General features: G+C 37.8%; 1 protein-coding gene across 6 annotated transcripts in view; it reads right to left on the bottom strand.

Moving 5' to 3' along the window:
- Nucleotides 1–15,000, bottom strand: part of LOC138012423 (QRFP-like peptide receptor) — a 29,321-nt gene that overhangs the window by 7,140 nt on the left and 7,181 nt on the right. For 2 of the 6 annotated variants that reach the window (XR_011125035.1, XM_068859186.1), the window contains exon 1: nt 830–1,225. The exons of 1 other annotated variant lie outside the window; for it this stretch is intronic. The gene's annotated coding sequence lies outside the window, so the exon portion shown is untranslated. Of the gene's footprint in view, nt 1–829; nt 1,226–2,104; nt 2,345–9,242; nt 9,266–14,913 lie in introns of those variants that run through there. 3 more of the 6 variants (XM_068859188.1, XM_068859191.1, XM_068859190.1) reach the window with 3 other exon arrangements.

The raw sequence follows: 15,000 nt of genomic DNA, 5'->3' as shown, positions 1-15,000 counted from the left end.
GATTTCGATTACGATCGATGAAGTAAATACCTTTTGGATATCGTAAAGTGATGAATTCACATATCAGTTAAAAAATTGGAGTTAACAGATCAGCGGAGGAGCGAGATTCAGCGCAAATTCGTGCTGGTGAAAAAATTGAATTAAGGCTTCTATTTGAGAGATTTCGCTTTACGCTCTCTTGATTCTCAAGAACAATGACTATATCCTAATGGATGCATTGTTTTTAAATATAGTTTCTTTTGCAGTTCTCTAATGTGCAAAGTTGTTTTCCTTAGGATTTCGTGCTGTTTGAAAATCTAATGACATGTCTGCGAAAAAATGGATTTTTGACAAATTTACAAGCGGGCCACTAAAAGGTTTCATTAAGAGTTATTTACGCAATTTGTTGACAAATGGCAATTTTGACAGGAAAGCCACATTACTGTGCAATTCAATTTCTCCAGGAAACTCGTCTGCTGTTAGTTTAATCCAAGTTCATGGACTACGTTTCAAATTTTTTCACGTATCGCTCCGTAGAACAGTAATGAAATATGGCAAAAGTACACGACAAAGACGGTTTCCTTCTTTTTCGAAAGAGGTAAACAGTCGTTTGGATTTGTGTCACATTTGCATCAAGATGAATAAAAGTGATTGAAGATGATAGTTAACGAAATAAGAAAATAGTATTCCAAAAGCAAAATCAAAAGTTAAAAATTTTACTTTGCTAGCGCTAAACAAGTCTTTCTTAATTAAATTAATGATTAACAGTTTGCTCGCAAAAATGGTTCCTTTAAACGTCGATTTTCAAATATTCGTGCAACAGTTGACGTGGTAATAACAAAAAACGAACCTGTGTGTGCCAATTTCATTCAGCCTTTTAAACGCCACATAACTTGTATCGACCAATTCCTGTTATGGCGAAATCACCGTATCACGTCCTTGAAATGCTAAGTTCACCTTCGAGTGTCTGTGTCAGTCCCAAAAGTTCAATATAATGACTGCACGACATAAGCATCTGGGATTAGTGATTCTCGAAACGCTCACTTTGGCATATTTGCTCATGCTGTGACGTTGGCGGCTTCCTTGCCACGCCCAAGAACGAAAGTAGAAAGACATCTCGGTCGAATGACACATTCTACAGCTTTGCACTTGTACACTTGTTGACATTACCAACCCTAAAGCTGACGAAAGTTATTTGATCTGCCATTTTCTTAAAACTGGTTGGCTGCGGGTCGTTTTGTTTTTTCAATCAGCACCACAACTAATTGGTGAAAAAATATCTTTGGTGGGAATATAGTTTTGTTTCGATTTTGTCACGATCCCATCATGTCCTATATCATTTCATCAGTGATCCACCCGCGAACCCGGGCCTAAAGGGAAAGAACGTTCTAATAATAATTAGAATAATAAAGATGATGATGAAGATAATACGGTAATTATAATAATCAAAATAATTTATGCTCTATTTGGGGGTTAAAACGTCGATCGACACCAAGGTGTCTGTAAGATACAATTGGTTAAATTGTCCCGAGATAAGTCCGACGATGACTTTTCTCTTCCGTATATAACGCTCACTTCAAATATACATTCGCAATAGCTTGCATGCGCGGTTGGAACTCAAATGTGCCTTTATTCCCTGTTCCCTGCAAATCTACAATAAAGTTCGCGCACTACAAAATTCATCGACTTTAAGGTAATTACATCTGGCTGTGGTGCTGTGCTGTGCTGCTGGATGGGCGCCTTGTACACATGCTTTGCTTCCGCGCTATGAAAGCTGATTAGCCATGCACAAGGCCAGTTTGTTTGTTGCGAATTGCGCGCAGAAACCAAAATTTCAAGCTCTATGGAAGACGTTGGCACGCAGCGGTGAACTTTCGACAACATTCCACAAAATTCAGTTCTTGGATCAATGTTTGGTATGTTTTAACGAGGCGAGGCGGTGCAGATCAGTGGTAAGGGAGAGACTCGCACTGACCACTCCTTGGATTTCGTTTCTGGTATTCTCGGCTGCGCTTGTTTTTCTTAATTAAATTAATGATCAACAGTTTGCTCGCAAAAATGGTTCCTTTAAACGTCGATTTTCAAATATTCGTGCAATAGTTGACGTGGTAATAAAAAAACGAACCTGTGTTCCAATTTCATTCAGCCTTTTAAACGCCACATAACTTGTATCGACCAATTCCTGTTATGGCGAAATCACCGTGTCACGTCCTTGAAATGCTAAGTTCACCTTCGAGTGGTCTGTGTCAGTCCCAGAAGTTCAATATAATGACTGCACGACTGCATGTACGACTTGCAAATAGCCGACTGGTTTGCTTCAGGCCAGTTGGGACATTTGTTGTTGTTGTGTTCTGTCGTTTCGTTGAGTTTTTTTTTTATTGGCCCTAAAAAGCCCCTATGGGGAGTTTTCAATTAAGTATGTATTGTATTGTATTTATGTATTAAGTTAAATAAGTGTGACGATGACGTTTTCGTCGCTGTCGAAACTCTCGTCACTAATATTCTAAAGCAACATCATTCTATAATTTATCTTGATAAGTTAGAATTTCTTAATACAAATACAAATTTTACTCGAGGATACTTTTATAACTGTCATGCATAAAGTTTTGTAACCTTCAAAGGACAAAACAACTTTCAAGTCTCTACCACCACGTCATCACTGTCGCACGTCATGTCCTTGGTTTAATGACGCAAAATTAGTCTATAAGGAATAATCCCAAACAACAAGAATTCCTATTTCCTGAAGATGTACACAGCCTTTTTCCATATTAAGCTCTGATGAAACATTTTCTCTACTTCCTTAATTCTTGACACTTACTTAACGAAGATAAGTGCATGGTCTCCGTTTTCCTGACTCAAGTGGTTTTACGTCATTAAAACAATGTGGCATTCTAAAGCCCACCTAAGAAAAGTTTGAGATTCAAATTTTTCTAAAGGACGAGATTGGTTTGTTTAGATTCAAAAACTCCTTCACAAATCCACCATCATATGATTTCTCGAAAACAATCCTCGTTCACAACGAAAAAGCAGCAACAAAGAACTGTCATGTTTATATTTGACGATGGACAGAAGATTAAGACATTTCTAAACTGAAAAGCAAGGCATTCGTTTGACTGCGTTCCAAAGAAAAACTAAGAATTTTATCCATGAACTACAAAACGTATAAAAAGTATGCATAGGAAATCGTATGAACGAGAGTGCATTTCGTGATTTGTGGGCACGAGTGATGTTTTCAAAGTTCTCAAAATTGCACGAGCCATAGACGAGTGCAATTTGAGAACTTGAAAAACATCACGAGTGACCATAAATCACAAAATGCACTTTCAAGTTCATACGACTTTTTAGTTATTATATACTCAAAAAAAACTCCATCTCTTTGTTTCCATAGAAACTTCCATATTGCACACTATAACCTATTCATGCATTCGTCATTGACCAATCAGAAACGCGATATTTTGTTGAGTATGTAATAATACCAAATACTGAGAGGACTGACAATTGGCGAGTATCGCGTTAACGGCAAAAGGCAAACACATCAGGCTGAAATTTGCAACTTACAGCTGAAGAATTAGAAAAACTACCTTGATTTTAGTGATTTCTCTTTCCTGTTAGCTACAGATATCACTGAGGCGACTTCTCAAGGGGAGAGAGAAAAGTAAGAATAAGAGAATTGTCTTTCTTTTATAACAACAACCAGTCTTCCATTTCAACGTAAACACGATGCTAAATCTCTCTCTGATTATGTACAAAGCTGCCTCGAAGCTCTGGCACTAAAGGGAACCTCCACTATGACTAATGAATATTTTTAAAGCCAACAAAATAATGTTTGCAGCGAAAAGGGTTCGTCAATTTTCTTTAAAAAATATTTAAATCGAAGTAGAAAAAGAATTTTAGAATCGCCTATTTTTACTTTCAAATTTCCCGGGAGCGGCCATCTTGAATAATTGTGACGTGTTACGGTTCGCCCTTATTGTCAAGTGACACTTATTCAATGATGGCGACGCACGGGATATTTGAAAACCAAAACAAGCGTTTTTGAAATTCATTTAATTAGGATACAAATGCTTCCAATGGAAAAAGTCCAAGCAATTTTAATTGTATACATTATGTTCTGTGCTTTAAAGTTATTATCTTATTTTAGTGGAGGCAGGTAACGAGTCTTTTTCGACTTTTCTCTCTAACCAAACAACACTCGCCGGGCAGATTCTCAAAATTAAAGTTGCGAAATGTGCGTGAATTTTTCAGTTACGCTGAGTGTAGGAAGAATTGACTAACAACCTAATTTGTTAGCAGCAAGATTATCAGAAACTTTCAGACACTTGACTTTTAGGGAAAAATAAAAACATTTCAGTCAGTGATGAATCCTAAATACATTTCGTAGAAACTGCTAAAAATTGTTAAATGGTAGCCTTTTAAAAATCATATCATCTTTCCTAAATCGTGGGAGCTCTTACAATCTTGCAAGTTTCAAGTTTCTGCAATTAATATTCCCCAGTCGCCGAGCCAAATTTAAAATTTGCCACATACTTTTGATTAAAATGGCATATTTTGTAAGCGAGTGGACCAATCATCAGGAGCTGAAAATGGCTTTTTTTAATGTCTGATTTGATGTATATAAAATTAGTCACACAAAAGTGATTTTACTCAATTTTGTTCGGTTTTGTTTGTTTTCGCCAAATGGATATGCAAGTTCTTACATTGACTTTGGTAATACAAAACACTGATGCACAAATTTAAGAATTTTACAAATAACCTGACATCTGTCACTGCTAAGTTTATTCTGAAAAAAGTGCTGGTCAAGTTTCATGGAAGCTTCTGACTGGGCGAACTTGCCAGGCTCACGCGCTTACTGCGACAGACCCAGTAACAAATACTTGACAGTGCACAGAAAAATCGATCGTTTGTCAGTGGATTCCCATGTAGTTTTCCAAAAACGATAATCTCAGAAAAACTGACCTTGATTTTCGAGACTGAGTATATTGAGTGTACTACTCTGCGTGTGTTAAGATTTAGTACTTAACCGGAATTTGAGGAAGTTCATTTGAAACTTGGCACCACGATTCTTTCTTATACTCAGCTGAGAAGACTGAAGATCATGGTTTCTGACAAAAATATGACAAAATAATATTTAAGACGGAATTCACCAGAAGTTCGAGTAACAAGTGGACAAAAACCTAGTACGAAGATTATCAACATCGTATTGCAAACTTCTGTACGACTGTTTTAAATATCTTCTCAAAAAAACAAAATCATTTCTAGCAACACCAAACGTCAAAAACAACTGCTGAACTTCGTAAGAAACACTTGAAAGTACTGGTGAAATGAAACTAATGATGAAATTTTACCTGTGTTTGCACAATTTCTCTGAACGTTGAAATTTAATTTTTCTCGTTCCCATGGGAAATTGTTTTCGGTGTTATTTCAGGCAACTATTTATATCTTTAGCTTTCAGGAAATGTAAAAAGGACTGTAAAACTGAAATTGTTCGATTTTCTATCGGATTTCGTCTTAAATAAATGTATATATTTGAATTGGGGTTTATATATAGATGAAAGGAAGATGATTCTAACACTTATCATTTGTCTTTGATAGACACATGAAAGATTTAGGTGCCTCCAATGGGATTCGAACTCACGATCTCCGCGATGCCGGTGCGATGCCCTACCAACTCAGCTATGAAGCGCACTCAGTGGGAACCCAGTCGGATGTGTTGAGTTCACTTGTTCTCGTGAAAGGAAGGACTCGACGAATGAAATGAATGTATATATGTTGTCGGTCAAATCCGGTCTCGGGGTGGAATCCGTTTTACCTAGGTTAAATTGGTGATCCTCACTTTACCTAGGTTTTTACCTAAGCTGCTATCCGATAGCTAGATTGGCAACCCCCCCCCCCCCCCCCAAAAGAACTGAAAACATCAGAGCCCGGTTGTTCGAAAGCCGATTAACTTAATCCAGGATTAACGTAAGGTTTGATTTCATTTTTTCGACTTTTAGGTGAAAGTTTCTTTTGCTTATTTTTGTTTTCCGAGATTGACATCCTCTAATGTACAATTTTGCCAAATATCAGCGCTGAAAAACATTTGAGAATAGAGAAATGAAGTCCTTCGTAAATTGTTAATCAGGGATTAGTGTTGAACGGCTTTTGAACAACCAGGCCCTGTACCTTAAACTCCCTCAAGCTCCGTCTTACGCATCTCAACACATCTTCTACCTGTTTTGTTTCATCTTATCGGGGTCTATATTCATACACTTATCTATTCAGTCTCAACATTACAACATAGTAAGGGAACAAAGAACTTACCGGTACTCGATCTATTATCCTGCGTCTTCAACCACTACACTACAACGGCGAACATGCTCAACTCCAAACAGTTCTTTTCATGATTCACTTTCGTACAATAAGTCAATTGGTATCCCTGTATAATAACGGGAAAACTAATCCTAACCTGACCCTGATTTTTCTCTAGGCTTAACTTAGGTTAAAAGATACCCGCCTTCTCTTCATCGGAGTGCGTATTCAACCTTGGTAAAATGAGGACCAAATGAGGATTTTACCCGCAACATATATTTATTCGTGACAAAAATGTAATTATTTGAAAATCAACAATTCGTGGAATATTCTAAATGATACATTGTTAAACGCTACTTAAGTAGCAACGAAGAGAAACCCGGAAAAATAATTCGGGCTTCCATGCACGGAATTCGAACTAATACATCTGCTCTTAAGCCTGAATTTCAATCAGCTTTTGTTTTGTTTTTGCTGAAAGTCGCTATCCTTGACCAACCGCTGGGAAGAAATTGCAAAGCTATGGATATCAGGAAACACAAGGAATATCTAATAGCACTGACGATTTTGCAACTGAAGATGATCACGAATCATGACAAAAATCATCTGGCCCGTGTTACCGACAGTTAGACCACTTTAAAAATTCCGGTGACATACAGTGGGTTAGCTGGACTTAAGCCTTCTAGAAGTTAGAACTACCATAAAGATGAAAATGAAAGAAAGACAACAGATCAGTGTGATGTAGTGAGATACATGCATTTCACAAAACAATTAACAGCTTCAAGTTCTTAATCACACTTATAACATCACCATGGTGTAAATTCAGAGTTATAAGCCCACGTAATTTTTTATGCTCAAAATCCTCCGTTGCGCGCTTTTGCCGCTGGAAATTTTCCTCTAAAGTTGGATCGTTAGAGTAAAGTTTATTTCAGGAAAGTTGTAATCCAGTCTCTAGCAAAAGGGTAATTCTGGGTCGGGATGGTTTCATTAATATGAATACATAAGATACGAACAGCGGTTTTCGAAGTTTTAATCTAGTTCAGAGTGAATCTAGGAGGTAATATAGTTGATAAGTATTATCCAATACCGATTCATTTGTACGCTACGTACCAAATTTGAGTCATGAACTAAAAACATCACGTTGAAACTCGAGCTACGTCCAGATACCTGTTAAACAGTGGATAGCGTTAAATGCGTGCGCTGATTGGCTACTCACACTTTCGCGCTTGTTACATATGGGACTGGTTATAGTAGCGCCTCGTTGGCTATTTACCATCTCATATCCAACGCGCGCTCATGGAATAATTGTTAATTAGTGTATACCACACAGGTGAATAGCGCTCTCTGCGCGCGCTGATCGGCTAACTCGGAGGTGATTATCCAAGCACTATTCACCTTCGAGCAATTCGCGCGGAATTTGCGCCCGAAAATGTTTTTTTGTTATCTCACTGTTTTAGTAAATACTAAAACAACTATTCAACTCAGTGTTGGTGGCTAGTGGCAGATATTTACCTCAAACCACCTCCACTTCGGTGAATAGTTGCTACTTACCCGAACTAACCGATCTCAACAAAGGGCAATTGTTTTAATTAAGCAAAGAACGCTAATGGAAAACTTCTCTTTACGTTCTTTTCAATCCAATAAATACCTAACACAACTTTGCACTAAAAGAAAGGCCACTTTTGATTCGCACGTTTCTTTTCAAGTGAATTGATCTGAAACTGAAAATGGCTATTTGATGTCTGATTTGAGAGAATGTGATTAAATTCATCAATTAAACAAGAATGATCTTTCCCAATCCATTCGTATAGTTTCCTTTGTGTTTGCTAATTTTAATTAGCAAACCAATGTAAATTCACGTCCTAACCAACCGTGGTGTGCGAAATGACAAGCAGTTTCTATCAGTAGGACCACTGTAAAGCTTCTGGCATCCCACCGTGGCTTAGCGAAGCCTTGAAACGTATGAGCGCTAGAACGACTAGACTAGACACTTAAATATGGTTCTTTTCCTTTTTTTCTAATGTCCAAGTTTGACTTACCTCTCAAATAAAAATAAAGACGACAGGCGATGCGGTGAGAGATATTACACAAAAAAATTAACAGCTTCTTAAGTGGTTATTCATCGTCTTGGGGTAAATGCTAAGTAAATGTTAGCCTACGAGCAAGCAATCCGCAAGCGATCGACCCACCGCTTGCGCCCGAGAGTCTTGTGCGAGACCCCAACGGAGAGCTTGCTCGCAGGCTAAGTAAATGTTGGGGTCTAAATTCTTCCTTTGCGCGCTTTTTTGGTGGAAAACCTTTGAATCGTTAGAATAAATTATTTCATGTAAGGAAAGTCGTAATATTCGACTTCCAGCGAAGCGCAATGCTGTCTGTAGTTTTCCTCTTTACATATTGTTCTTTTACCTCGACTGCTTTCTTTATAGTTAATTCTCCTTTTCTCCTAAATCCTTCTACCTTCTAAATATTTGTAAGCACGAATAGTAATGTTTACATGTTGCTGTTGTTGTATGTTATAATCATTTATTCCTTAAAAATAGTCCAAATAATTCTGTGTACAGTCTGGCTTGCCGCGATTAACTTTTCGCTATTTGCAAGCCAGCCTAGTAATAACTTGAACTGTTTGCTGTAAATAAAATAAAACTTGAAAACATGAAAGCATAAGATACGGGAATCTATTTCAGATCGAATCTATAGGACTAGGAGCTAATGTACCCAGTTTTATTACAGTGGGTAATAAGAATTCTCCAACACTGATTCATTTTCATTTTGATCTTTCTATTAAAATAACCATATTTTTTGAGGTGCGTTTTGGAGTAGTCATTGCATATTTCCAAGTCTTAAATCTACCCTGAAAAAAAGATTCAGCGAAGATCACAAAGCCGCTGAGGTAAACTACTCAAGTATTGAGATACTGCTCTTAAAAAAAATTACAATCAATGACATGTTAGAGAGATGAATAACCAACTTAATCCTACCTAATCAGCACTTGCACTCGGTTATCCTTATGAGCTGGGTCTATTCTACTAAGCTGATCAAAATCTTTCTTTATGGCAGTGGTACCATAAATTGAAGTCAGGCGTACTTTTTACTATGGAAACATCAAGTAAAGACGTAGCACCTGCACGGTTTTTCAGGATTTCCTGACAGCAAATTAAAGTGATGACCTTGCGGGAAGACATTCAAAATATTAAATATTCAGTTCCATTTATACTTCAATCAGGATATTGATCACGTATTATGTGCACTTGCAGCTAAAAAAAAATCTGTGTTCGTAAAGCGCAACTTAACAAGCTAAAATAAATGCAATTTGCAACGCACACTAAACTGAACTTCGCTAATTTTCTTGATCTACCTTAATATATATGAAAGTTCTGTTGGTGATACATTTCATTTTCTGTGAACAAAGCTTTTGTCTGAAGGCAACTGATGTCAATGTTTAGTACAAAGGCCCAAAGTCCAAAAACACTAAGCACTCAGGGACGTAATCTGACAGTTTTATACGACATATTCACTGTCCCATATGGGGAAAGTACCGTTATAAAGGAAACCACTGACCTGTGAAAAATAAAGAGTTTTTTATTGCGGAATTGCAGTATTCAGCTCTGGGCACCGATCATTTAAAACAGTTAGGTTCACTTAAGAGCTGTTGCGTTAGATATCGCAAATGTATTCTTTCGGTAAAAAGTTAATATTTTTGAATTTTTAGGAAAGTGGTCTCATCTCGTGAGCCACTCTATATCAATAGTACTGATTCCTTCACTCTTCCTGAACTATTTCTTCGTCCTATTCGTATAAGGCAGTAAAAAATATTTCACTCAGCAATTTGATCTACAAAGGGTAGGTTCTTTTGAGCTCTCCGAACGGCTGTTGGTTTGCTGAGAGTGCTTAGTAATGAAAAAGCTGACATCCTGTATAAAAATCAAACCGGATACTGATTTGAAATCGAAGGTAGAACGTTTGTGAGTTTTAAGTACAGTAAAAGAAAATTTTAAAAAGCTGATGGTTATGTCGTTTACATTCTTTAGTTTTGACGATATAAGAATGTCTTCAGTTGCCAAAGTGTTTCTAACTTTGATGCAGCTCATGTAAATCAATAAACGGACGTGACCTGGAAAACTACTGCGTTGCTGCGATGTGACATCGGCTTCAGACACGTTTGTTTATTCTATCTTTAGATAAAATTAACTTTCATTTATGCTACTACTATTCATTTCACAAAAGAATGAGAAAAGTAAAGATGTTTTTCATTGACTCTAATCCTGGGTATGTTTTGGTTTTGACGCTTAAGTTTTTTTTATTTAATTAAACTTCGAAACTCATCTCCGCTCTCCCCGTCCTCTGAAAATCTGTTATACGTGACTAATTGAAATTTAAAGTTAAGGTGTACGTGTTGCCGGTGAAATCCGTTCTCAGGTTACCTAGGTTAAATTAGTGATCCTTATTTTACCTAGGTTGAATACGCACTCATGCAGATGAATTGAAGAATTTTTTTGGGAGCCTAATTAAGCCTAGAGGAAAATTAGCGTAAAGTTAGGATTAGTTTTGGTTATTGTACAAAAGTAAATAATGAAAAGAACCGTGATGGGTTGAGCATGCTCAGTCGATCGTCGTTTTAGCGTAGCGGTGAAGACACGGGACTCTATACATCAGGGACCCGTTTCTCGAAAGTTCGAAACGTTTTGAGGCATTTTCGGGTGTCAAAATTCCTTTTGCATCTCAAGAACGGAGAGAGTATTTAAGTCGTCAAACTTCACAGACATGTTTCTCTTAGTTAGCTTGAAAACATGTTAAAAGATCGGCTTTCCAAAACAAGCGGTTGGAAGTTTCACAAATGGCTTTTCGGGCCCAGAAAGTTTTCGGGACTTTAGAGGAAAGCGCCCCAGGGCCCTGTTGTTCGAAGGGTGGACAGCGTTACCCACTGAATAAGTCACTATCCACTGGATAACTCAATTGGTTTTGCTGGTGCTTATCCGCTGGATAGGATAGCGTTATCCACCTTTTGAACAACCGAGGCCAGGAGGGTCCAAGTTCGAGTACCGGTAAAGGTCACGTTACACGAGGCAATTTTTCTTGCAACTCGCATCGCAACAAACGTTGCGTTGCAAGTTGCGAGAAAAAAGTTCACGTGTAACACCCCATTTTGCAACTGCAATTGTTGCGTTGCGAGTTGCGAGAAAAGTAGAACGACCCTCTACTTTTCGCAACGTTGCGAGACAAGTTGCTTGCGTGTGACATCTCCTCTGCAACTCGCAACGCAATTTTGTCAGAATGGGCCAATCAGAGCTCATCTTTCGGCGACTTAGCGCGTCCGCCATCTTGTTTGTTGTTGTACGCGTTGCAAGTTGCGAAAGAAGTTGCCAACGTGCAACATACCCTCTGCAACTTGAAAGGTTTTTTTATTCGTCATCGTTGCGTTACGAGTTGCAAGAAAAATTGCCTCGTGTAACATGGCCTTAAGTGGATAGTGCAGTTCTTTGTTCCCTTACTATCTTGTAACGTCGAGACTGAATGGATAAGAAACCGATAAGTCGAAAAATTAAGAAGTTGTGTTGACACGCGTAAGGCAGAGCTTGAGGGAAGGTATAGGTGTTTTCAGTCCTTTTCGGGGGTTGATACCTGCTTTAAACTAGGTAGAGTGCATTGCTCAACACAGGTAAAATGAGGATCTCTAATGTAACCTAGGTAAAAACAGATTCCATCTGAGTCCGGATTTGATCGACAACATACGCACACATTTTCATAATTGATTCATACACTGGAAGTATGATTCCATTTAGCTTCGACAAAGAAACTTGCAGCATTGTTTTGTGTATTAATAATTCATAAACAAACCTTGGATAGTACAGTTGTGAGTTTCTGAGAGTGATTTAGTTCAATGCAGAAAATACCTACGAGCACTTCGAACTAGAAGAAAGCAAAATAAAGCAGGGAACATTATTGTAATCACACTTTTTTTTTTCAAGCGAATGGACTTTACAATCGGAAACTGAAAATGGCTTTTTGATGTCTAATTTGAGAAACAATTCATTACTCAAACAAAAAATGATCTTTCCCAATTCATTCGTCATTCATCCAGTTTGGCTTGTGTGCGCTATTTAAAAGGATATTCAGTCTTTACATTGATTTTAAATTTAAAAAAAAAAACGATGATGTGTAAAATTAACGAAAATCTCTGACTATTTTGAATAGTACGACATCTGCCGGTTATCGCTTATTGTATGCTGAACAGATCCTGGTCAAGTTTATAGCTGCTTCTTATTGAGCACAATTATCAGAGTCACTCTGAAAGACCGACCAATTAATATATACTTGACAGTGCACAGAAACAATCGATAATTTTTTGGATTCCCTTGTATTCATCTACAACAGATAATGTTAGAAAATGGACCTTGATTTTCGAAATGTATGTTTAGGCATACTTCTACTTATTTGCATAGGTTAGGATTGCTTTTCCGGAAATTCATGGAATTTCTTCAAAAATTGGCAAAGTTACTCTCACTGTTAAACGCCACTTAGGCAGTTACGAAGAAAAAAAAGAAAAACCCTCAAGAAAAATCGGGCTTGTACAGGATTCGAACCTATAGACATTATCTAATCATTTAAGCTTGAATTTATCAGTCCTTGTTTGGTTAATTTTTGCTGAAAGTCGCCATCCTTGACAACCCGCTGGCACGGAAAAAAATTACAAAGCTATGGATAACCCTCGACAAAGCTAGGGGAATTTGTCTTTTTGTCGTTAGTCGAGGGTTTTTGTCGAATATCGAGGGTAAATTGTCGAGGGTCCCTTTGTAACGAAAAAGTTCTCAAGAAGGAGTTCAATTGAGATGAGATAGAGAATTAACTAAGAAAATAATTAACTAGGCGGACTCCAAGGGAATGTAAGGAATATCTAATAGTCTGACGATGATAAATATAACACAAAACAATTAACAGCTCAGGTTCTTAATAGAACTGGTTAAACAACCAACCGTGGGGTAAATCCAGATTAGGTCCACGTTAATTTTAGGATCGAAATCAGTTTTCCTTTGCAAAGGAAAGGAACTTTAGTTAAGTGTCATACAAAAATTTGGTTTTATCAAACGTTTCGAGCGTTTGCCCTTAGTCAGAGCGATTCGCTCTGACGAAGGGCTAACGCTCGAAACGTCAGCTATTAGAATCTCTGTACGGTGGCCAATTTACATTATCAACTCCGTTGATAAAACCAAATTTTTGTATACTACTTCCCCACCGACGCAGCACCACAGTTTCTTTAGAAACTACCCGTTCACTCTTTAGTTAAGTGTCCACTGACTCGTTCTAGCACTGGAGCACTAATTGGCGACACTGTAAACTGAAATCAACAGTTAACGCAAATGAAGTCAAATGTTGGTTTATGAGGAGAAGGGGAGACCGGAGTACCCGGCGAAAAACCTCTCGGTGCAGAGTAGAGAACCAACAAACTCAATCCATATATGACACCGAGTCTGGGAATCGAACCCGGGCCACATCGGGTGAGAGGCGAGTGCTCTCACCAGCTTGAATGATTAACAAAGAGTTTCTAACTTTGATAATTACCTAAATCAACACACTGACTCTCTGTTTGGGTATGTTCGTAATATATTTTAAAATTTTTGGTTCATCTCCTCAAAGCTCTAAGGCTAAAGGTTTCGGCTCATTTAAACGTTGAACTCATCCGTCTCAGTTTTTCGCGCCTCGGCGTTAGCGGTTTGTCAAAGTGTACGCGCACATTTTCTTGTACTCAAGACCCACCCGATTCTAATCTCAGTAACCACCATTGCTCGTTTCGCTATGATTTCCCTTTAGCTCCGACAATGTGGCTTATTTCATTGTTTTAAGAGTTATTCATTTTTCCATCTTATTTTGACGGATAAGGACCTAGTTCTCCTTTTGGATCTGTTGCAATTTTCAGACAGGAAGCGCTCGTTTATATCGCTTATTTTCGTTTCTCAAGAATGAGTACAAATGTTATCTACAAAACTATTCTAGTCTAGTTGCCTTTGATTCAGAGCCGCAAGTTTCGTAACTTAGGATTTTGACCACAAATTTCTTTTGCGGACTTTGAGGTGAATAATTGTTTTAGTATATACCACACAAGTTGAATAACGATAAACTTTGTTCCTCCTAATCTAAGCGAAACGGGAAGCACGTTGTTTTTCTCCGCTTGCTTAGAGGTGAATAGCGCTTCCTATTTTTACTCTTTAATTTACAACAAGTTGAGGCAGGACTCATAGGCTCGTGGTTAAGGCTGCAATCGTTCGATCAAGTGGATAATTCATTAGTTTCAATAACGCTAATCTGATCTGCTGGATATATATATAGTCAGTTATCCGCTGGGTAGCTCTATTTAACTGAATACTGCTTTCCGGTGAATGTACTAAGTTAACAAAATTTAAAATCCTCCAAGAACGCCAGATCATCGGCGTATGAGTTTACTAACTGATGAAAAATATTGCTGTGAACAAACAACTTGAAATCAGCAATAAATGAACTCAGTTGTAGGTTTGTTTCGTAGGTTTTCCCTACAAAAAACTTAAAGCAGTTGAGTAACTTCTGTTCATTGGCGTGAGAAGACAGAAACATAATTACAACTTAGCAAACTGATAACTTTCTTTTTCTTTCTGTGCCAAAGGATGTGATTAAACGTACCTTCAAGAAATCGCATAGACTGATTTAGTCCGCGCTTGCATGCAGGAATTTGACTTTGTGCTTTAAGCCAGGCTGACCTTTACGAAT

Source organism: Montipora foliosa, chromosome 8 (assembly GCF_036669935.1).
Source record: "Montipora foliosa isolate CH-2021 chromosome 8, ASM3666993v2, whole genome shotgun sequence".
Classification (NCBI taxonomy): Eukaryota; Metazoa; Cnidaria; class Anthozoa; order Scleractinia; family Acroporidae; genus Montipora; species Montipora foliosa.
Note: the sequence above shows the minus strand (reverse complement) of the source record. Positions and strands in the feature narration are given on the sequence as shown.